This window comes from Scylla paramamosain, chromosome 33 (genome assembly GCF_035594125.1).
Source record: "Scylla paramamosain isolate STU-SP2022 chromosome 33, ASM3559412v1, whole genome shotgun sequence".
Classification (NCBI taxonomy): domain Eukaryota; kingdom Metazoa; phylum Arthropoda; class Malacostraca; order Decapoda; family Portunidae; genus Scylla; species Scylla paramamosain.
The window spans coordinates 9,042,368-9,066,821 of record NC_087183.1 but is presented as its reverse complement, the minus strand read 5'-3'; the positions used below and the strand labels follow the sequence as shown (position 1 = coordinate 9,066,821).

At 41.6% G+C, this 24,454-nt stretch overlaps 1 long non-coding RNA gene across 2 annotated transcripts in view; it reads left to right on the top strand.

Moving 5' to 3' along the window:
- Positions 1-24,454, top strand: part of LOC135089634 (uncharacterized) — a 59,227-nt gene that overhangs the window by 21,689 nt on the left and 13,084 nt on the right. The gene's annotated exons all lie outside the window — the stretch shown is intronic.

Below are 24,454 nucleotides of genomic sequence, written 5' to 3'. Positions count from 1 at the left end.
GATCTTTAGTCTGAGCCGGTCTTTGCCATTCTCTTCCTCATGGATTTCCGATGAGATCAGTGGTGGTGGTGGTGGTGGTGGTGGTGGTGGTGGTGGTGGGAGGCTGCGGAAGTGGCAGTTTTGAGATTGTGGTCTTGGAAGGAATGGGTGTAGTTCTGGTGATGGAGGCTATGGTGATGGTGGCTTTGGTGGGAATGGTGGTTTTGGTAGTAGGAATGGTGTTGGTAATGATAGCAGTGAGTGGTGGTAGCAGTGGTGGTGATGGCGATGCTGGCTGTGATCGTAGTAGTGGTGGCGGTGATGGTAGCAATGGTGGTGATGGTGTTGGTTGCCTCAAGACCTCCTGGCGAATACTGACACACAGGCCTGGTCACAAAGCCTTCACAGGAATTTTATCAGCGGCAGGGGAGGACAGGCTGAAGGGCCCTGTAGATCCCTCCTGGAAGCTTTGTTCACGTTTTGTTTATTTTATTCTTTTGTATTGTAATCTCTCCGAATTCCTGTCTGTCTGTATGTATGTATGTCTGTTTCTGTCTGTTTTGTTTGTCTATTTTTGTCTTTGTTTGTCTTTATTTGTAGGTTTGTTTTTTGTCTATCTTCGTTTATCTGTGCGTCTGACTTTTTTTTTTTTTTTTTTGTCTGATTGTCGGTCTCTCTCTCTCTCTCTCTCTCTCTCTCTCTCTCTCTCTCTCTCTCTCTCTCATATATATAATAACTGTTTCATCCCTTATAACTTCCTTCTTAACTTCACTACATACATTCCTTCATTCTTAACATTCCTTTTTCTCCACTGAAAGTCCGAAGCGCTTCATAGACACATCTGAAGCATTCCCGAGAACCAGCAGGCTGTTTTATTATCAGAACCAAAACCGAGAGAGAGAGAGAGAGAGAGAGAGAGAGAGAGAGAGAGAGAGAGGGGGGGGGAGATGTTTAATTACACGAGTCTTAGCGGTATCGAAACGCAGTGTGCGATCAACAAGTGAGAGTTAAGGTGGCGTGGGTTGAGAGGAAGTGGGTTCTGGTGGAGGGAGTGAAGCGTTACCACATCCACTCTGACCAGGTTGCCTCCACTGTCAGTCCCCGTGCCCACCAATCCAGAAGACCCTTGCAGCTTGTACTTTTTATCTTCTCTTCTCTTCTCTTCTCTCTTCTCTGTAAGGTGGAGTTCAAAGACTTCTGTTTGTTGTTCGTTGTTTGAGTAATACAGTACTAGAAAAGTTCATCACTCCCCGTTTGTGTATGATAATGCTGTGTTTATGTATCTACTTATCTCTATCTATTCATTTATTCATGTACTTCATTTCATTAGGTAATTCGTTGTCTTTGTTTGTCTTAGTGTTTTTCATTATGGTATTGCTTTGTTTGTCTATTTATCTATCTATATTCATTCATTTATTTCATTCATTTTCTTTTCCTTTTTCTGTATATATATTTTTTTTGTTCCTTTGGTTTGATATTTTAAAGTTTTAAGGGATGTAACCAAGAAGACACAAAAATGAGCAAATAAACAAATAAATAACACTCTCAATGCTGCTCCCAAGATATAAATTCCAGGAGGAACGACCAAGGGAATTATGAACGCCCTCCACCAAGAAAATATGTGACACGGCATTGTTTGCGTTATAATATTCCGAACATTAATTTCCACAAGGGTGCGTCACAAAACTGCGCAGCTTATCCCCTTTAAACGAACCAACTACTAGAATCATGTTTATACTTAACGCTCGCTCAAGTCTGAAACCAAATGAGTACTAACGCCGTGTAAAATCCGACCTATGTACATCAAAGTACGGCCAAAAAGGCATAAACATCAGTGATTTTCCAGGTGTATTATGTCAGTTTTGCATGGAGTACCCTTGTCCGATTTTCACTCAGGCAATATTACCGGCACCACCACCACCACCACCACCACCACCACCACCACCACCACCACCATTATTATTACAACCGCCATTATTACCACCACCACCATCACTAAGGTCAGGAAAGGATTAAACAAATTCAATAGTCGACGGTTCAGAAATACACATTAAATTTTCTCTCTCTCTCTCTCTCTCTCCTCTCTCTCTCTCTCTCTCTCTCTCTCTCTCTCTCTGGCACGCATTTTTTTTTCATTCCTTCAGTCTCGCTTACGTGATTTTCTGAAATGATTGAAATTAATGTCAGCGTCAGAATTAAAACTTGACCTTTCTGTCGGGTCGTTAAGCCTCGTTCAGCTCCATTTGCACTTGTTTGTGTGGAGTTTTGTTCCATTTATTTATTTTTTTTTTTTTTCACTCAGACGGATTTCATTCTCTCTCTCTCTCTCTCTCTCTCTCTCTCTCTCTCTCTCTCTCTCTCTCTCTCTCTCTCTCTCTCTCTCTCTCTCTCTGGTGCTTTACGCGGAATCGCCTGTTGTAGAAAAGCTTGGCGTGATATAAAATTCGTGACGCAGGCTGAAGTGAACGTGTTACGGGCAAAGTCGGTGATATTGAAGGCAGTGAAGGAAGAGAATTACACACTTTCTCTTTCGTGCGCGCACACACACACACACACACACACACATATACCGTTCCCTCTCACCTCCACCCTCCACCCATCCTTTCCTCCCAACACTGTCATTTCTCCTCCATTTCCTCCCCTAACACTTCCTCCACATCCGTTCTCCCTCTCCTCTTCTTTCTCCTCCTCCTCCTTCCTCTCCTCTCCCCCCTTTGGTCGCTTTCTTCTTCAGCGGGTCCTTTCTCCCACATTCTGTCCCACCTCCTCTCACTCCCTCTCCCCTCCTCTCCCTCCCTCGCCCCTCCTCTCACTCGTGTCGCAGCCTCACTTATCTCCAGCTTTCTGCGTTTGTCGGAGGGTGTGAGGGAGGGAGGGAGGGAGAGAATGAGAGGGAATATGGAGTTTGCTTTGCTTTGCTGTTTTTCTTATTTCGTCAACCTGAAGTGGAATTGTCTTTCTCCTTATCTAACCTAATATATGTACCTGCATTTCATCTCTGTTACCGCCTCTTATAGTTTTTCTTTTCTTTTTTTTTTCTTTCGCCAGCTTGAAATGGAAGTGCTTGCCTCTCACCTAACCTAACTTAACGCAACCTTACCAAATATATACGTACCTGCATTTCATCTGTTACCACCTATACCCATGATTCCTAAACTTTGTACCTTCGAGAAATCCACACCTCGTTACTCCAGCAGGCTAGCATGTGCCGGCCTCTTCGTCACTAGTACCACAATTTATCCCTTAACCATCACTTGTGTCCTCTCTTCTATTATAGCCGTGGTTCCTAAACTTTATACCTTCGACAAACCCCCGCCTCACTATGATTCCTGAACTTTATATACCTTCTGCAAACCTCCCGCCTCACTACACAGCTCCAACAGCCTGTAATATATCAGCATCTTGGTCACTACTACTACCCCCATTTCTCACCCTTTAAGCATTACTGGGCCATTGTTTCTATTCTGTACCCGCAAGTCAAGCTTTATACCTGAAAAAGATAGCCAATAATACTTGCATCTTCGTCTCTATGTATCTTTTAAATTTTCTTTTATCCTTTAAAAATCGCTGTCATTTGTTTATTCTGTCTGCATTTCCGTCGCGGTGCCTGAGGAATCGCGGACTTGGTAACACTGACACTCTGCACCTGCCCTGTTCAAGTATTCACATCTTAAAGCCTATTGCTATTTCTTTTCCTTCCAGCCCAAATCCTCACTTATTTGTAATGCACCAGGTTATTTTGTACATGCATAACACATTACCTTAAGTTGATAAATGTTTTCTTAGTTTTTTTGTCAGTTTGCCGCTCGTTTGAACAGAAAGGGTAAATATTTGACTAAACGGTGGATGAGATCATGGGTCAGTGGCGGTGTTTGCATTCCCTTTGCTAGTCAAGTGCTGCGCCAGAGTTAGTGAAACAGAATATAGTATAAAGTGTTCGTTTGTTCCATTACATACTTCAACTTTTTTTTTTTTTTTTTGTATCTCTTCACTTCATCCGTCTATTCCAACTCTTTCGCTTTATTTCGTAGTCCAATTAAACCGCTTTGGAAGGCTTAAAACCAAGTATTCTGAAAAGCTTCGGGGGGTTTTTAAGGTTGGTTTTCAAAGGCTACAAAGGCTGTTTTCGGCTTTCCATGGGTATTTTTCCTGCGTGTGATGTAAAATCCTTGTTAAACTATGCCTAAAATCGCGAAAACCCCTTGAAAATTCGGCAAATTCCACAAGAGCCTGTTAAAAGTGGCCGAGATTAGCCACTAGAGAGTGTCCGTACAGTTTTTAATGTCCTATCGTCGTTTATTCTTCCCTGTTAATCCTTCGTAATACCACTCTCACCTCCAGTCATTACGCCGTTATCACGTTCACCTTTTATCACGGGGGTCATTTGGTAAGGTCAAGGTCATAAAAGTTGTCTTGTGTATATTTCCCCCTCAGGTGTGACGTGTGTTTATCGCGTGGCATTAACTTGGATTTTTATTATTTTCGATTATAATTACAATGTCACGAGTCGTCCCCTTCACCACCACTGCCTTTATCACTGATGTTGCTTCCACTACCATCACCGTGCGTGTTTGTGCGTGTCTTTGTGTGTGTTTGTGTGTGGATGTGTGTGTTCCTCTTTGCATGCGGAAGAGGAGGAAGGAAAGGTGCGTGATGAGAAGGAAGGAGTGCAGCGCGAGAGGAGAATTTGAAAGAAGGATATAAAACAGAATAAAAAGAAAGAAGCATTGAGAAAACAGAAGGCGATAATAACTATATCTGCATAAAGATTAGAAGAGTGAGGGGAGACGAGAATGACAAAGAAAGAAAGAAAGAAAGAAAGAAAGAAAGGCGAGAATGACGAGGAGGAAGAGGAAGGAAGGCAGAGAAAACAAAAAATAAAGAAAGGTAAGAATGACAAGGAGGCAGAGAAAGCAAAAGAAAGGAGAACAGAAGAATGCATTTAACGATATTCTCAACACAAAGTGAGAAAAAACAGACTGCAAAGGCCAGCTGAAAGAGGAAGGAGGAAAAAAGACACGAATGAAGAGGAGGAAGAGGAAGGAAAGCAGAGAAAATAAGAGAAAAAAAGAACAGAAAAAAGGGGTTGCAAAGGCCACTTCACCCACACAAGGCAGTAATTGAGCACTTAAAAAAAAACAATCGCCATCATCTATAATTATATCCAACCAACCTCCCTTTGAAACTGATGTCTGTTTACTTGTCCATGTCCTTGAAGAGTCCGTTCCTTTTATTTTCAGCTCTATATGTGAACCAGTTTTTCTTTTATTGGTATTTAACCCTTTTCACTGCCAGACACGTTTTTTTTTTTTTTTTCATAATTACGTACAGCATTTTCAAGATATTTTTTGTACTTCAGTCCCTTTAAATAGTATAGAAATGACAGTTTGCCTCTTTTCTTTTTTTGTGTAAATAGTATAGAAACGACAAAATCAACCCCTTCTCCTCCATTTTTTTTATTTTAATCATTTGTATGTGTGTGTCCTTGTATTTATTTATTTTTTTTAATGCTCCCGAGTATCGACAAGCAATGAAAATATTAGCTATTACAATTCTCCTCATTCCTACCAGCACGTGTTCAATACTCACCCCAAATACTGGAGTTCATTTTAGCTCATCGAAGCTCCTCATTCTCGCCTTTCCTCTGCTTCTCCTCCAGCACAATAAGATTTCCAAGGAGCAGGGCGATGTTTGTCTCAAGTTGGTATCACGCTCATTTGACCACCTCACCTGAAAAAGACGCCCACTCAGTCTTTTCATCCATTACCTGGAGTTCAGCCCTCCTGTTCTTTTGTTAATCTAATTCCACGTATTGTTTTGCAGTCCTTTCTTTTTATTGTCGGTTGATCTTTTGTTGAAGCTTTTGGCATGAATCCGGTGTCATAATTTTTATTTTTTTTATTTTATTATTTTTTTACGGCGCCGTGCTCCTAATTCAGTTAATCAGAGCAGAGGGAGAGGGAGATTCTTACTACTTCTCACTTCCTCCTCCATCTTTTTTATCTTCTTCATCCTCCTTCCTCTACCCTTTTCCTTTTTTTCCATCCTCCTCCTCCTCCTCGAACTCCCTTTTCTCTCCACTCTCTCGTTTTCCTTCCTTCCCTAACCCTTGTTTCTTCCTCCTCTTCCCCCTTCCTCCTCCGTCCTTCTCCTTACCAAATACTCACTTTTTTGCTTCCTCCCAGTGATACCGCCGCCTTTCCCTTCCTTCCCCCACTCTTCCCTCTCCTCTACCTCTCCTCCTCCCTCTCCTCCCACCGACGCATTCTGCTCACCTAAACCTGAGACGCGCTGCCCCGCTAATAAAGTTGAGTTGGTTACCTGCCAGAGAGGGAAGGAGGAAGCCAGTCTTGTGTTTGGAGTGTTGCAGATGTTGATTGTCTGTTTGTCTGTAGCTTTGTGTTTGTATTTGTCTGTTTGTTTATCTTTTGTTTATCTCTTTATTGTGTAGGTTTCTTTCCTTTCTTGTTTTTTTTCCTTGCTTTTTTTTTCTTGCGTTTTTCTTTCTTGTTTTCTTTCTGTATCTGTTATGTATCTCTCTCTCTCTCTCTCTCTCTCTCTCTCTCTCTCTCTCTCTCTCTCTCTCTCTCTCTCTCTCTCTCTCTCTCTCTCTCTCTATCACCCACCCACCCACCCATCCACCAATCCTTCCTGCCACCCTCCCTCTTATCAATCATTTGGGAACCTTTTACCGTTTTTGTAGATGCACGAAATAGCTAACACGTTAACTGAATTACCGTCCATCACCCTCGGCTCGCTCACGACTCCTCTCCTCTCCACCCCTCTCCTCTCTCCTCCTTTAGGCGTAAAAGTTAGCAGTTCTCCGGACGCTAACTTCCCGAGCGTGAAAAGCTAACATCCCATTAGCGAGAATAGGAACGTGAACAGGAATGAGAATAGGAGTTGGAATGGGAATGATAACGGAACAGGAACGGAGCGGAGCATGAACGCGAAGGGAAGCGGAAAAGAAACGGGAACAGGAACTGGAATGGATCTGGACGGAACAGGAACGGCGCTGGAACAGGAATTGGAACAGGAACGGAGCAGAATTAGGTACATAAGTTTTAAATCTGATTATTATTACTATATATTTTTTTTTTAGATTAATTTTTAAAGGGAATTAGATCAAACGTTATGATTTAAAGGGTTAGGTTATTCCGCATGATGCTGGCACTAAATGACGCGATATGCCGGTGCTTCATTTGCATAGTGATTAGAGTGGAGCCGCCTTCTATTAATGGCCGCATTCACAAGTTCCCCACGTGGCTTCCATAACCGCGCTAAACTAGTTCATATGTATATCCTCCTCCTCCTCCTCCTCCTCGTCTTTTTCGTGTCTTCGTATTTTTCGTCTTTTTCGTCGTCGTCTTTTTTTCTCGTCTTTGTCTTCTATTTCGTTGTCTTCGTCAATTTTCGTCTTCTATTTCGTCTGTTTTCGTCTTCTGCTTCGTCTTTTCCGTCGTCTTCTCGTTCTCCATGTTTGTCTCCATGTTTTGCAGCAGCAGAACAGAATAGAACATGATGAGAAAACAACATAGATTTGAACAGAATATTTGACAGTTGAATTTTACAAAACTTGCTTGCTTTGCTCCTTTGTGGAATCTCCTGTCCGTTTTCATAGTAAGTTTATGATTTTGGTGTTCGCTGTTTCAGTACGAGTAATAATTTCTTTTCTGGCTTTACGTCCGGTTTGCGAGTCTGTCACGGCCAGGACGGTGCCGCGTAACGAAGCACTTGGGATTAAGCATTTGGCAATGGTTACCCTTCCTACCTCGGACCGTGGCCACGATTTGAATCCGTGCGCCTGAGGGAACTCGGCCCCAAAAGCGCACGTGGTCCCTCTGCACCACGGGGACGACAGTACGATTAATAATAATATCCGTAAAGAACCACCATCAATCCTCATGAGATTCTGTAAATGAAGATTAGTAATTTCTATTTCAAGTCCCGTTAAGTATGGTAATTAGGACAGACGAGTGGAATGAATTGTGTCTGCCAGTGCCAATCTGAGTTGTGTGGTGGATAGACAGGACAGACACTCTGACTGACTGACTGATTGACTGAATGGGATGATATTTTTGGCACCAATATTGAGGTCATTTGGCGTGTGATGACATGCACAGCAATAATTGAAGAATGAAGTAATGGTGTTTCACGCCCGTCCTTTTGGTCAATTAACCTTTTCATGACCAGAGCATTACCTGTATTTCATTCTGGAATTCAGTAAAAGATTTTGAGGTTTACGATTTTACCGTACTATATATATATATATATATATATATATATATATATATATATATATATATATATATATATATATATATATATATATATATATATATATATATATATATATATATATATATATATATATATATATAGACGATGAGGTGGAGCACCTGATGGCTCTAAAATTTTAAAAAGATTGTTGGATACTTAATAATATAAGTGATAGTTCATAACATCGATGACATGGATCAATCGATATATATATAGATATATATATATATATATATATATATATATATATATATATATATATATATATATATATATATATATATATATATATATATATATATATATATATACTTTTTTTCTTTAATGAGCTTAAAACATGTTAGCCTTCCAGTCCAGTTATCTCTGAAGCACCTGACGGTAATCGAGTTCGCGTATACGTAAGTCTCGTCTCTCTGCCTGTTTTTTGTGCCAGGTATAAAAAATGGCCAGTTATAAATCGATTGATCCATGTCATCGATGTTATGAACTATCACATATTATTAACTATCCAACAATCTTTTTAAAATTTTAGAGCCATCAGGTGCTCCACCTCATCGTCTTTTACTAAATGAAGGAGCCGCGATGTCCTGCTGTGTACCACATCCAGCAATATTTGTGGCTAAAATACAGGTTTGCATCAGTCTTTTCCTTCCAAGTTTCAGAGGAACACTGGACGTATTGGAGAAGGTTGATTTGCTGTGGCGACCCGTGTGTGTGTGTGTGTGTGTGTGTGTGTGTGTGTGCGTGCGTGCGTGCGTGCGTGCGTGCGTGCGTGTGTGTGTGTGTGTGTGTGTCCTCCGAATCTATCATGCATTCACTTAGTCATTTTTCTAATAACGTTAGAATATTATTATTTCCTCTCATCATCCTCCTCCTCCGCCGCACACTTAAGGCCTTGCCTTGCCTCATTTTCATTGTCAACATTCTCTCTCTCTCTCTCTCTCTCTCTCTCTCTCTCTCTCTCTCTCTCTCTCTCTCTCTCTCTCTCTCTCTCTCTCTCTCTCTCTCGCTATATCTCAGCGTACTGCCGAGGGTGGTGATGGGTTATCAGGTTGCAAAGGGGAAACTAAACTTGTGAAGCAGGGAAGTATTGTCTTCACGCTGTCGATGGAAAGGCGGCGGCTAACTTCGGTGAGGCGGTGGTTGTGGTGGTGGTTGTGGTGGTGGTGGTGGTGGTGGTGGTGATGGTGAGGAGGGAGGCAATTAGTTCTCGGGTGTGTTTTGGAAAGTTTGTTTTGTTGTTGGTGGCCTTGATTTATTGTTATTGTTGTTGTTATTATTATTATTATTATTAGTAGTGGTAGTAGTAGTAGTAGTAATGTAGTTATAGTAATTGTAGTTTTTATTGCAGCTGCTGTTAATTATTCGTATTATTTTTTTTTCTTTGCCTATTTAATCGTTATCAGAAAAAAACACTACTACCACTACTACTACTACTACTACTACTGCTACTACTACTACTACTACTACTGGACAACACTAACTTTTTTACATCTCTCATCCACTCCATATAGCCTGTTCCATCACAAAATCCTTCCTCTCTTCCCTTTCCAGCTACCTTCCCTTCCCCTCTTCCCCTCCCCTACACCTGCACTTCCAATCTCTCACTCCTTCCTGCTTGCATCCATCTCTCCCCTCAGTCCCTTCACCCACACTTCCTCTCTTTTCCCTTTCCCCTCCCTCCTTCCCTCACCTAATTCATCCATCTCTCCCCTCACTCCTCTCGCCGATTTGTTCCTGTTCCCTGTGACCTTGCCATTTATATTTCTGTCTTTCTGCCTCATACGTTTCTCTGTTCTTCCTCCTCTTTCGTGTTTTTTTTCCCTTTTTCTCCGTTCTTGACTTCATTTGCATGGTTCTCTCTCTCTCTCTCTCTCTCTCTCTCTCTCTCTCTCTCTCTCTCTCTCTCTCTCTCTCTCTCTCTCTCTCTCTGATACCTAAAATTAACCTTTTTATTGTAAATAGTATTAGAAAGAGTAATAAATTTCTTTCGACCATTCCTATCACATCTATGACTGTTTCTCTATGCATTATTTCCCTTGACCTTGCTGTCCTGTTTACCTCTTACACATAGAATCGGTACACAGCCTCGTTAGACCCATCATTAGTTGCTCTGTTTCTTCCTTTGTATTCCTTTGTATTTCACTCGTATCTGGAATGGTATTATGAAGACACAGCCACGTTATGCTCAGTAGCGCTGCTGTTATCTGCTTTTTTCCCTTGTATTGTATTTTATTCCATTGTATTTTCTTCGTATCTGGTTTCTAATGTAGTAGTAGTAGTGGTAGTAGTGGTAGTAGTAGTAATGGTGGTGTCACGAGGGTGGTGTTTGAAGGGGAAAGCGCGAGGTGAGAGTAGGAGGCGGCAGGTTAGCAAATGAGGCTACTAACTATGAGAAATGAAGGGAAAGTTTAAGACCACCTGTGCGCCGGCCTTTGTTTTAGCTCCTGCGTCAGACAATAGGGATTCGGTGCCATTACGCGGTCCTCGTCGTTAGCTGGAGTGATGGTGGTGGTGGTGGTGGCGGTTCAGTTATTCCCTTCAGTGTTGGTGTGCTTGTGTTCAATATTTCTTCTTGTATGATTCTCTCTCTCTCTCTCTCTCTCTCTCTCTCTCTCTCTCTCTCTCTCTCTCTCTCTCTCTCTCTCTCTCTCTCTCTGGCTTTTTTTTTTCTTTTTTCTCGTTCCTGTTTGGTCATTTTTTTTTTCTCTTTCTCCTTTGTGCTGATTTTTATCTTTTTGACTCGTGTCCTTGTCTCTTTTGTTTGCCTTTTTTATGTATCTGACCAATCGGTTTGGCTTCTTTAATTTAAACTCTTCCGTTTTTCTTTGGTTTCTAATTGTTCTCTCTCTCTCTCTCTCTCTCTCTCTCTCTCTCTCTCTCTCTCTCTCTCTCTGTTTTTACGTGCCTTTATTCCGTGATTTTCCATTTTCCTTATCTTTACGCTTTCTCTATCCCCTCTCTCAGTTTTCGTTCTGTTATCACAACCTTCTGTCCACACATTTCATCCCCAGTTGCGTCCTTGCGTGCTTTTTTCCAATTTTTCCCTCGATTTTTACTTTTTTTTTTTCCAGCCGTACTGATCCTGTTAGTTATGGTACAAATAAAATCCTTAATAAAATCTTTGCCTGACGAACAAATCCCTCCATTACAGTGCAAATACCGCCCTTGGTAAGTCTCTCATAGTCTCTCATTAACAATAGTCTTAGTTGCCACTTGTAAGGCGATTATTAGTGCAAGAACTAAGAATTTTTTTTATTTTTGTACTTCGGCCCCGCATTTTAAACTAATTAACCTTTTTGAATGCTTGATTTTTTTTTATCCTGTTACCACTTTTTTTTTTTTTGGTATATTATCTTCAGTAGTTCTGCAGGTTTCAATATACAAAATTAAGCTTGATTTCTCGTGTCCATGTAGTCTTTTTTTTTTTTGTGTTTGTGTTGGTGCAGGATGAAATGGGTTTAGTGGGCGGGATGGGGGAGAGGGAGGGGTGGAAGTTGTTTGGTGGAAGTTGTCATGGGTTCCACTGGTGCTCTCGTGATTCTATTCAAAGGTAATGTTTCTGTACCGTCTGTGGAGGAAAAAAAAAAAAAACAGAAAACTAATCGTCTGTGGCTATTGTAAATAAGTTTAACCAGACTAAACATCTTTGTGGCCTTTCAAGAAAAACAACCTTTGAGACACAAACTAATAGTCGCTGTGGTCTGCGAAAAAAAAATAAGTAAATATATATAAAAGTTTTAAAAAAATAAGAACCTGCTTAATTATTTCTGTAACCTCTGAAAAAAAAAAAAGATAATTGTGGCCTTTGAGAGAGAGAGAAAAAAAAAACTGAACTGACCAAATCATCCCTCTGGTCTTTGGCAATATTTCCTGTGAAAGCCCGAAGCGTTACAAAACACGAGCTGTGAATTAGAACACATGCTATTGAGAACACGTTATCAGTCTTTTTTTTCCCTTCGGTGTCTATTTGGGGTCTGGTTATTCTTAACGCCGCGATGAGTGCAGAGGAGAGATGAGTGCGTGGGAAGGAGGAAAAGAGAGAGACCATGGAGAAAATTTATGGCATCACTGGAGGAGGACATGAGGGTGTTGGATGCAACTTTGAGCCCTCTTCTGTTACACGAGCCCTCTTCTGTTACACCCCTCACTGGCATGCCGTCCCTTAGCGAATCCACAAATCTTCTCTCTTGTCTTCCTCTTTCTCTCATTCCTTCTTCCCTTCCTCCTATTCCTGTTAACAATAAAGAAGGGTTTTGTTTTTTTCTCGTAATGGTTATATTTAGCCAGTCTCCTTTACACAAAAAAGAGGGTAATGTGTTAGATATGTTCAGTAAGATATGTTTTGTTGCTAGCTTTGCGTTGGTGGTGGTTTTAAAAGAAATCCTCCTCTTTTGTGTGTGTGTGTGTGTGTGTGTGTGTGTGCTCAAACAATTAAATTAACATACAGGCGACAAATATAATGATCGGTGTGGGTTTCAGTGACGGTGTGTCAAGCTGCCTGTATTGTTGTTGGGTACTATGCTTTAAATGGGCGGCCTTTGAAGATTTACCGTTCATTTATCCCTTACTTTTACACCCAATCCTAAAATTACCCTCGCATGACCCAGTGAGAGAAAATAATTAAATAGTAAGTGGATTAAATCATTTGAAATTTTATATATGTAGTGAATAAACATGGCCATTAGTAAGTAAATTAATAAATGAGCGAAATCATATGTCACTGAAAGCATGTTAAATGGAATACAGTAAATCAAAACAGATATGTTGAAAAAAAATACTCAGATGAATGAACATGATTTAAAAATTACTGAAGGGGATTGAATGATTATGGGAACTTATTAATTATGGCTTAAGCGGAGGAAAAGTGTAATAAGTGGTAATGAGATTTAGGTGAGCAGTGCATCGCGTGGCGGCGGTGCGGGGTAATTACAGAGAAACCAACACTCCAACACGCCAGATTCGCGGACCTACTGCGTGTGTCCAGATTCTGTATTTACTCCAAACTTCTCCATATGTTTAGTCATTCGTTGCTCTCCTGACCCTTTTCCTCCTCCTCCTCCTCCTCCTCCTCTGATTTTTTTTTTCTTGTCACGCGATCTTAAGAATCTGTCCCTATGTTTTTTGTGTGTTTTTTTTTTTTTTTTACATTCATTTAGTCATTCCCTACTTCTTTCCTCTTCCTCCTTTTCCTCCTCTTCCTCTGATTATCATTTGTCATTGTATCTCATGAATTTCTGTTCCTCGCATTATCATTTTGTACTTATTTAGTCATTCGCTACTTCTCTCCTTTTCCTCTTCTCCCTCTTCCTCATATTTCATTATTTCTTCCTCCTTTTCATTTATTTCTGTTCCTCCTCCTCCTCCCTTCTATTATGTCTTCTTCATCTTGTCTTTCTTCCGTCAGATATCCACTCATGCTACAGGTGTTTGTGTCATTACCAGGCAAGGTGTTGGGGAGAAGAGGTGGGGGAGATTAAGAGAGGAGAGATAGACAGATAGAGATAAGAGAAGACGGATAAGAGATAAGATAAGAGGTAAGAGAGATGAAGAGGTGGACGAAGAGAAGAGAGGAACAAAATGGCTAATAGGAGAGATGAGGAAGAGAAGAGAGGATGAGATTAAGATGGATGCTAGAGATCAGGAAGAGGAAAAGGAGGAATGAGGAAGAAAGAGAAGAAATACAGAAGAGGGAAAGATGAAAGCTTATGAGAATAAATGAGCAAGAAAATGAGAGATGAAGAGGAGGAGGAAGAGGAGGAGGAGGAGGAGGGGGAGGAGGAGGAGGAGGAGGAGGAGGAAGAGGAGAGAGATTAACTGGAGATGGGAAAATAAGGAAATAGAATGAGCAGCTAGAGGAGGAGGAGGAGGAGGAGGAGGAGGAAGAGGATGAGAGTAAAATATTAATGGACAAAGCTTAGTCACGTTCTCAGCAAGTTGCTTTTGACCATTGCAATTAAAAAGTTTGAGAAAAATACCTCGTTTTCTCAACATGTCACTTCCTTTAGTGCGGTAAAGTCTCTCTCTCTCTCTCTCTCTCTCTCTCTCTCTCTCTCTGGTATTTCCATTTTTTCTGTCCTCTCATGTGGGTTACTTGTCTTCAGCTTCTCCTCCTCCACCTCTTCTCCTCTTCCTCCTCCTCCTCCCGGCGGCCATTACTGTGTCCCTGAAGGATCTCTCTCAATCAGCTTTTCGTCTCTTCCTGTATCCCTTAATTATCCTCTCCTTCCTCTCTTTTTCCCTCTTCTTCTTACCATTCTTCCCTCGCTTTAAGATTACGGTTACATAAAAGGTTATTTGTCTCTCTCTCTCTCTCTCTCTCTCTCTCTCTCTCTCTCTCTCTCTCTCTCTCTCTCTCTCTCTGGTGTGAAACTTGTGTAGATTGGACCCATATTACATGAGGGGGGAGAGGGAGGGAGAGAGAGAGAGAGAGAGAGAGAGAGAGAGAGAGAGAGAGAGAGAGAGAGAGAGAGAGAGAGAGAGAGAGAGAGAGAGAGAGAGAGAGAGAGAGAGAGAGAGAGAGAGAGAGAGAGAGAGAGAGAGAGAGAGAGAGAGAGAGAGAGAGAGAGAGAGAGAGAGAGAGAGAGAGAGAGAGAGAGAGAGAGAGAGAGAGAGAGGGGTAAGTAGGTAGGTATGAGAAAATGTTGGTGAGAAAGATGAAGTGAGATAAATGTATTTTCCTCCTCCTCCTCCTCCTCCTCTTCCTCAATATAATTACCTCTTTATTAACCTTCCCTGAGGAACACCTGAACCTTCTCAAGTAAATTAACTCTTTTAAAAGCCAATAATTAACCATAAAAAACGCGGACATGAAAAGGTGAAAAAATAAATTAAAAAGGAAAGCGAAAGCAGGATAATGGAAGGGCGTGGTCGTGGAGGGCGTGGTGGGAGTGACAGAGGATGGCTTTAGGACCTGCAGGAACCCTAGGATATCAATGAAGGATGGTAGGTAAAGGATATCGGGACTTGTCTGCCTTGGGGGTTCTGACACGTGGGTGCAGTGGTGCCTCAAGGAGTATGAGGGGGAGTAAGGTGAGCGAAAGAAAGGGAGGGAGTATGAAGTGAGGGAGAGCAAAGGGATAATCCAGTGAAGGAATATTAAGAAGCCAAAGGAAAATGAAAAATGTGAGAATTTCTTTAAAAGTGTAAATGAATGAGGAGATAGTGAGTGATGGAGAGTAATGTGAGGGAGAGGAAGAAGAGTAAGGGAATATGAGAAAGCGAGAGAAAGTGAGGGAGATGAGGATTTATAAGGAAGCATGAAGAAATGAGGAGAGAAAGTGAGAGAGAAAGGAAGAGTTACGGAATCTGAGGAGGAGATTAATGATGAGAGAATGAGAGGAAGTATGAAGGATTATGGAGGAGAGAAAGTGAGTGATGGAATTTAAGAGGGATGCGTAAGGAAATACATTAAAGATTTTGAGGGAGGTAAAATAAGGTAGAACATAAAGGCAAGTGGAGAAGTTGCCTGAGGAAAGGAGGGAATGATTACGAGGGAATGTCAGGACCCTATTAATGCCCCCCTGTGGAGTTCTGAGCTGACCTGCTGTTTTTACTAAGCCTTTGACTGTACACACTTCCAAAGCCCCCACAACTTTGCCCCGTACGTAGATGGTTAAAGTTCTAGGTCCCCACTGAAGTTATAATTGAGTGTGGCTATCCCTCTGTTACTATATTTCCTAAAACACCAAGGTCTCTCTCACCACCTTCTCCTCCTGCCCCTCTCGCTCTTCTTGTCTTGCTCTTTCTTCAGTGGTGCAACGTGCATATATTGGTGGCAGCGGTGGGATTTTATTTTGTTTACATCACTGCCACCACGTTATGTATCACTCTTTTTCTTTTCTATTTCCTCCTCCTCTATTTTGATATTCTATTTATTTTATTTATTTTGTATTTTAAGTTAAGTTTTTAGTTTCATTTTTTTCATATACATCAACCTCTTTCTCTCTCTCTCTCTCTCTCTCTCTCTCTCTCTCTCTCTCTCTCTCTCTCTCTCTCTCTCTCTCTCTCTCTCTCTCTCTCTCTCTCTCTCTCTCTCTCTCTCTCTCTTCAAGGAAACTTAAGAGAAACGAGAAGCTTAACACAACCTCCACCTGGGAAACGAAAAAGACAAGTTTATAATAAGCACACAAAGTTTTGATAATTCTTAATGAAGCTGAATCATAAACACTCTTCATTCCTTCCTTTAAACTTTATACGCCTCTGGTTTTTCAAGTCTGTCAGAAATTACTAGTTACCTGTCCAACCGAGAGAAGGTGCGAAGAGAACACCCAATCCAGGTGTGCGGGAAGGAGAAGGTGGGAGAGGAGTAATATGCAAGTAATTTTAGTCGGGTGGCTCGGATCGTGAATGAATTAAGAGGGAATAGTTAATTAATTAATGAAGCAGATGAGGAGTTACCTATGTAGAGAGAGAGAGAGAGAGAGAGAGAGAGAGAGAGAGAGAGAGAGAGAGAGAGAGAGAGAGAGAGAGAGAGAGAGAGAGAGAGAGAGAGAGAGAGAGAGAGAGAGAGAGAGAGAGAGAGAGAGAGAGAGAGAGAGAGAGAGAGAGAGAGAGAGAGAGAGAGAGAGAGAGAGAGAGAGAGAGAGAGATATGTGGGGGAAAAACTGATGTGCTCGAAAGAAGAATTCGGCAAAGAAAATCAAAACTTAAATTACAAAATAAGGAAGCTGGGAGATTAAAAAAAATAGAAAAACGAAAATAGAGGAAGAAGAGATGAAGAAAAGAAAACCACGAGTGATATATAAGGAAGTGGTGATGATATAAATTAAAGAAAATATGAAGTTATGATTGGAAGATGAAAATAAGAAAAGCAAAATGGAAGCGTTGAGGAAAAAAACGAAAGGTGTAATGAATATGAAAAAAAAAAAAAAAAACAATACAGACGAAACAAAGTATAAATTGAAGAAGAAAAGGTTGAGGAAAGAAAGAAAAAAGGCGAATAAAAAGAAATAAAAACATTATCGAAAGAAGTCATAATACTGGAAGCCATTACCAGGGGAGAGGAAATAAGTGGAAGAACAACACATTGATGGAACACGTCACTAAAAAAAAAAAAAAAAAAACCCGGCGGTCGAACAACACATCACAGGGAGAAAAACACATTACTGAGAGAAAAACTGGCATAAATAAGAAAAGAAACACAGAGGGGGAAAAAAAAAAGGATTGCTAAAAATAACTAACATTACTGGAGGAACAAACACCACTGAAGAAAGAAATCACTGAAAAAAGAAAAACTAACTACCGGAGTAAAAACAAAAAAACAAGTGAACAAAAAAAAAAAAAAAATTGAAAAAAAAACGGGAAAACGAAAACGACTTGAGAAGACCACGACCAGAAAGCAATAACCAGTGCGAAAAGGAGACTTGTGGTGCTGAGATTTAACGAGGAAAGGGAATTAAAGATCATGAAAGGAGAGAAAGAAGAGAAAGAGACGGGACAGAGACGGATCAGGAAAAGAAATCAGAGAAATACGTAGACAGAAAACCCTTTGAGGTGTTAGTGAGGTACAAAGGCTAAGATCGAAAGTCCTATCTGCCTCACTGTCATGGAGAATATTGGTTGAGTGAATAGACAGTTAATCCGCACTTTGAGGTGGTCATCTCTAAAGGCGTACATATCAATGCCTTTCCCTCTCTCTGTCACACGCCCCCATCATATCAGTGCCTTCCTTCTCCCCGTCGCACGCCCCCAAGAGTCAGTCAGTCCTGTGTTTAGATGCCTCAGTCCTCCACGGCAGACTCTTAAGGACGTGGATTCTTAATATGGAGGAGTCTTCAGTCTGGGATTACTTTTAGTCTTCTTCCCCTCGTGTTTAAATGTCTGGTCTCACTTTTTGCCTTCGTTCCCTCAGTTGGTATTTCCCCTGTGCCTGTTTCTGTTTAAGAGGTATCATTGGGTTTCTCTCTCTCTCTCTCTCTCTCTCTCTCTCTCTCTCTCTCTCTCTCTCTCTCTCTCTCTCTCTCTCTCTCTCTCTCTCAGTTGACTAATCCTATCCATTCTAGTTTTATTTCGCATCCTCCTCCTTCCCACACTCCCTCTTTCCCTCTCATTCAATATTCTCGTCCCTCTCACCAGCTCTCTCTCTCTCTCTCTCTCTCTCTCTCTCTCTCTCTCTCTCTCTCTCTCTCTCTCTACCAATGAGTAATCCTATTTATTTTTGTTTTATTTCTCTTACACCCACCCTCCCTCCCTTCATCCCTCCCTCCCTCTCCTTCTCCTCTCCCAGTCAGTATTCTCGCCCTCCCTCCCGCTCGCTCATTCATCACCGTCTTATCAGGAGCTCAGTCATGCATACTCTAAGCACACCTAGCGCCAAGAGTAAATGTCTCCTTTCATAACGAGCACTCAGGTGATACGCGTGGTAATTGGCAGGTACTCTCGTGAAAGTAACAGAATTCCGCGGCTACAGTCCATTTGGGGGAGTGAATATTGTAACGCTGTATGTATCTTTTAAGAGTCTAGGTAGTAGTTGACTTGGTGTGGCCTGAGGAAACCGCACACGGACACATATCTCGACAAAGACTTCCTATGTGTTTCAAGGGGTTGTGCTACTTTGTTTTTCGGTAATAACGTTCTTTCAATACTAATCTACACTGTTCTTGAGTCACAAACCACTCTGAAACACTCCCTTTTGTTCCACGAGCTCCTTTGAACGCTATACTAGCTAGAAATGGGAAAAATGTACTCTTTTAATTGTATGTTTTTCTTGAAAGTGTCTTGAGTTTTGTACAGTTCTTTTAATGTTGCGAGGTGTTGCATTTTGCACTGAAAGGGTTAACAAACTGGTGAATACAGTACTAGTAAGAGTAAGCGGCTTTAATATTCACGTTTGCTACTTGGCCATGGTGACGAAAATTTGCGAAGTATTTGAAACACTCGTCGAAGTATGCTTTCAATTCTTCGGTTTGTTAACCCTTCGACTGCCACTTAGTGTCCCCTTTCCCTTAATTACCGATCACTCTGAGACATCTTTACTTGTTCTATAGCCACATCCAATCTTTGAACTGGGAAGAAATTGCAAAATGTATTCTTTTTCATCGCCAATTTTCTTGTAGATACTTATAAAGTCTTCATGCATTGCTTCTGGTGCTGCTAATTGTTTCGTGTCGCAGTAAAAGGGTTAAAAGTTGTATACGAAAAAGATGTAACACGGCATAGTAAACACACGCAGTCTACATAGTCAAGGGGCAAGGATGAGAGGGACCTTTTTTTAAACGTGCCCTTCCCTTCCCATTGAAGTAAAAAAAATTGTCACGAGGTTGGAGTGAGGGTCGTGGAGGGTGCTGGAGGGTGCGAGAGGAGCAGGGAACCGGCTTAACTATGCTAGCTTGGAGAATTCTGGGAGAAAACTGGTTTGAGGAAAGTTTTGGTGGTGGCGTGACGGTCGAGGCGTGGTGTTGCGTCTCTTTGGTGACTCCCGGGAGCCCTACACCTCAGGACGAGTCTGGGTGGTTTCCAGAGAGAGAAAGAGGAGGTGGGGGTGGCACTTAGGAGCTAAAGAAAAAGAGTTAATTTCAGTTATCGTAAAAATAGAGTTCAAGTAAAAAATGAAGGCAAAAGACAAGGAGGACACGCCTCAAGGAATCTAAAACAAGGAAAAGTAGGGAGAGAGAGAGCATCACTTTCCTTCTCTACCTTTTTCTTCCGCCATCGCTCACTTCTCCTCACACATCCACGAAACAAAATCTGGAAATCAGCCCACGGAATCTCAGAGCCTCAAATCCTCTTACGTATGTATTTACTTGTTCAAATTTGATTCCCTGGCAGAGATTAAAAGGATTTTTCTGCTCACTTTTTTCTCTTTTATCTGGAGTGACGTGAGATTTCCATAATTCGTCTAGACAAGCTTAAAGAAAGTGAACACCGGGCCGGCTTCCTCCTCCTCTTTCTTCAATATCTTCCCTCTGTACCACCCTCTCTCTCTCTCTCTCTCTCTCTCTCTCTCTCTCTCTCTCTCTCTCTCTCTCTCTCTCTCTCTCTCTCTCTCTCTCTCTCTCTCTCTCTCTCTCTCTCTCTCTCTCTCTCTCTCTGTGTGTGTGTGTGTGTTAGCGTAGAAGTTACCCAAATAGCCTAAGGGTTGATGCTGTTGGGACTTCGCTTGTATACCTTCTGTACCTCTTCCTCCCTCTACTACTCCTCCTCCTCCTCCTCTAAATGGAAAACACGTCTGGCTAGGAACACACAATCTAATACTTTCTCGGTTCACGCTGAAGGGACATATCAATAAGAGCGGGGACAGAGGAGGAGGGATCAATAAGAGCGGGGACAGAGGGAGAAGGAGAGGGAAGGAGATGGAGTACATAGGAGTATTAAACAGCCTCGGGAAGAAAGCTACGTGCTTACACACTACCATAAAAAAACGGAACATCTGCGCTAGAGGGGTTCAAGGGACGTGCTGGAGAGAGAGAGAGAGGGAGAGAGAGAGAGAGAGAGAGAGAGAGAGAGAGAGAGAGAGAGAGAGAGAGAGAGAGAGAGAGAGAGAGAGAGAGAGAGAGAGAGAGAGAGAGAGAGAGAGATTTTCTCATCCTCACATTTACAGAAGAAATGGAATAATGAGTCTATATATAAGCATTACACGTCAATAATCATACGGGCAAATTAGATGAAGTACATGTGATGAATTATAATGAGGGAGAGAGAGAGAGAGAGAGAGAGAGAGAGAGAGAGAGAGAGAGAGAGAGAGAGAGAGAGAGAGAATTACCTGCGTGTGTACATTAAATACAATTGTCATTTAGGTAATTTATAGTACATATATTTGCTGATTGCTTTGCCTCGTGTGTGTGTGTGTGTGTGTGTGTGTGTGCGCCTGGTTTCAATCCATCAAAAAGTTTTGCGTGATAATCAAATCGTAATATTTGGAATTCTTAATGAGATTTCATGACAAGTGAGCGAAGTTTGATTGGAGTACGTTCTCTCCCCCCCCCCTCTCTCTCTCTCTCTCTCTCTCTCTCTCTCTCCCTCTTTCTGTTCCGTGAGATGAAATTATTAATCTCTTGTTCTCATTTTTCGTTTTTCATTCTGAGTTGCGTCCTTGTCTTTCATATTTTTATTGCATTTTTGACTTTAATCTCTCTCTTTCTCTCTCTCTCTCTCTCTCTCTCTCTCTCTCTCTCTCTCTCTCTCTCTCTCTCTCTCTCTCTCTCTCTCTCTCTCTCTCTCTCTCTCTCTCTCTCTCTTAAGATGCGTAGTCACGTCACTCGCATATCTTACCATCTTCCTCCTCCTCCTCCTCCTCCTCCTCCTCCTCCTCCTCCTCCTCCTCCTTTCTCACCCAATATCCTTCGCTTCGCCGCCCCTCGCCTGTAAATGACGCAACCCCCACGTGATCTGTCTGGGGCATCCAATAGTCTTACGGACCATAACCTAACTTCGAGAGGGAGAAAAATGGCGCTCCTATGTCACTTCCCGATGCTCCTTCGCCTTCCGTTCCAGTGTGTGTGTCTATAGGGCGGTTTAGTACGGTTGTTTTTTTTTTTTTTTATGGATTTATGGGAGGGTTTTGTGTTAAGTGATGAGGGAAGTGTTCTATGTGGAGTGGAGTTTGGTTTCTCTCTCTCTCTCTCTCTCTCTCTCTCTCTCTCTGGTTTTCTGTTTCTCGTGTTGGTGATTTCATGGAACGTTTATTATTATTAGTAGTAGTAGTAGTTGTAGTAGTAGTATTGTATTGTATTGTATTGTATTGTATTGTATTTAAAGGGGTAATGGGTTGTCTGTGTGCCTGTCCGTTCCATTAACTTCGACATTTAAATAGGTAATGCTTGCTGCGAATAAGTAGTAGTAGTAGTAGTAGTAGTAGTAGTAGTAGTAGTATGAATAGTAGTGAATTATGGAACAGGATATCAAAAACTACGTGACGTGAATGAATGAACGGAAGAGGAGGAGGAGGAGGAGGAGGAGGAGGAGGAGGAGGAGGAGGAGGAGGACGAGGAAGACGACGGGAGACTAGAGGAGCGGTTTGAAATGCATATTGTGAGTGGGTTGGCTGAACAAAAATCATGATATTGTTTGGAATAAAATGCAGAGTAATGAACCCAATGACCAATTAATTATGCAGGGAAGGGATGCTTTTCATTTTCCATTCCTCTCCAGCGGTGGCAGACAATCCTCCTCCTCCTGCTGCATTCTCTCTCTCTCTCTCTCTCTCTCTCTCTCTCTCTCTCTCTCTCTCTCTCTCTCTCTCTCTCTCTCTCTATCTATCTATCTATCTATCTATCTATCTATCTCCTATCTATCTATCTCGCCAGTACGCATATTACTAGTCTTTTAATGACGAATCATAATTAACTTGCTTCATCATAACGAGTAATATCATTTTGTCGAGAGCTTGAGCAACGAGAGAGAGAGAGAGAGAGAGAGAGAGAGAGAGAGAGAGAGAGAGAGAGTTTAATATATTCACAACATAAGCGGTAAGATTCAAATAACTCCACGCTAGAAGGCACTACAAGCATATTATTCACGTCTTGGGAGAGAAAATACGTCGCAGCAGATTGAGGGAGGAAGCAGCCAACCCGCAGCAGTGTGAGGCGAGGCAGGTGCGAAGGGAACTAAAGGGAAGGGAAGGGCGTGCAGCAGAAAGCAACAGTAGGACGTGAGAGAAACTATTTGAAGGAAGCACAACAAGAGCGGAAAGTATTCGTGTTTATGAAAAAAGTCTCGACCACCCAGCACGTCGTTTTCTATATATAAGAAAGAAAACGTGAGGTAACTTTTATAAGGGATACTATCAGAACTGTCCACACGTTTCTTTCTCTTTTGCTAGTTACGCGTTTTATTCGACTGTATCATTAGTTATCTTTTATTACGTAATCAATAAGTTAAATAAATAAATGGATTAAGTATTTTCCTCTCGTTTGAAATGTGACCCAGGTACACTGCTTATTATTCTCACTTGTTATTGGCTTTCATATCATAATAATTAAAAGGCGGAACAAAGGAGAAGCAAGAAACCCAAACAGATGGAATCACTGGATTAAGGACCTTTGTTAACATTAATTTTCATGAGATTAAACAAGACAGTCTCGGTACGTGTGGAGGAGGAGGAGGAGGAGGAGGAGGAGGAGGAGGAGGAGTCTCGGTACGTGGAGGAGGAGGAGGAGGAGGAGGTGACAAAGAACAGGACGAAGAGAGAGTGTGTGTGTGTGTGTGTGTGTGTGTGTGTGTGTGTAGGACGCAATGTAATTTTTTTTAATACGTTAAACTTACATTAATATTTCAGATGTTTTGTAGGTATTGTTACACATAGTAGTAGTAGTAATAGTAGCAGTAGCAGGTGTAGCAAGAGTAGTATTGATTTGATAATGAATCTACTTCGAACCCTCTTGGCAAACGTATGTAAGAGCTAGAAAATTCAATTAAGGGAATTCTCAAGGGTGTGGGAGAGAGACGAGAGACACTGTAAGCAAAGGTAGCAAAGAGCACACACGCAGTAGTGGCGGGAGGGGAGGGGAGGGGAGGAGGGGAGGCAGTACGAACTGTTATGGTGCAATTCACAAGGATGCAGGTCTGAATGGTGAAATAGTGCAGCGGTAGAGAAAGGTCTGGTATTTGGGCGTAGGTATTGGTGCAGAGGCGTCCATTGAGGGTGAAGTGAGTTATTCAGGCGGGCGGAGGGAAGGTGATGAAAGCACTGCGAGGAGTTTTGATGAGAAGTGCAGAGTTGTGTTGAATACGTGAAGGTGTGTGAGTGTAATTGAAAGAAAGACCTGAGTGCGTGTTTAAGGAATTACAGTCTTGTGGTAGGTGTTTGATTTGATGTTTTCTTTTCTATAGTTTCCTTTATTATATCCCTAATGTCCACTGTTAAGAGTAAAATAAATGTGTGGTAATCCTACGTTAAGAGAAGATGGATCAAGAAAAGAAGAAAAATTAAATGCCAATATTAACTGCGTGAAAATGTATGAATTTAACACCGTGTATATTTCATGTACGTATATTAAATTAATTCCTGAATACTGATTGCTCGAAAGACGAAATTGATATAACGTAATTATCACTGGGGAAGGAAATGCTAGACTGTATAATTGTTGTTGTTCTGATAGCGACGCATCAGACGTGCTTTCTGTATTAATGCATGTACTATTCGTGGAACAGATTTTTAAAACTGGGAATCACTTCGTTCCGGTGCCCTCACAACAACATCTAGAGAACCTGCAACATTTCCGTCACGACAAATGGAAATGGAAATTATTGTAAG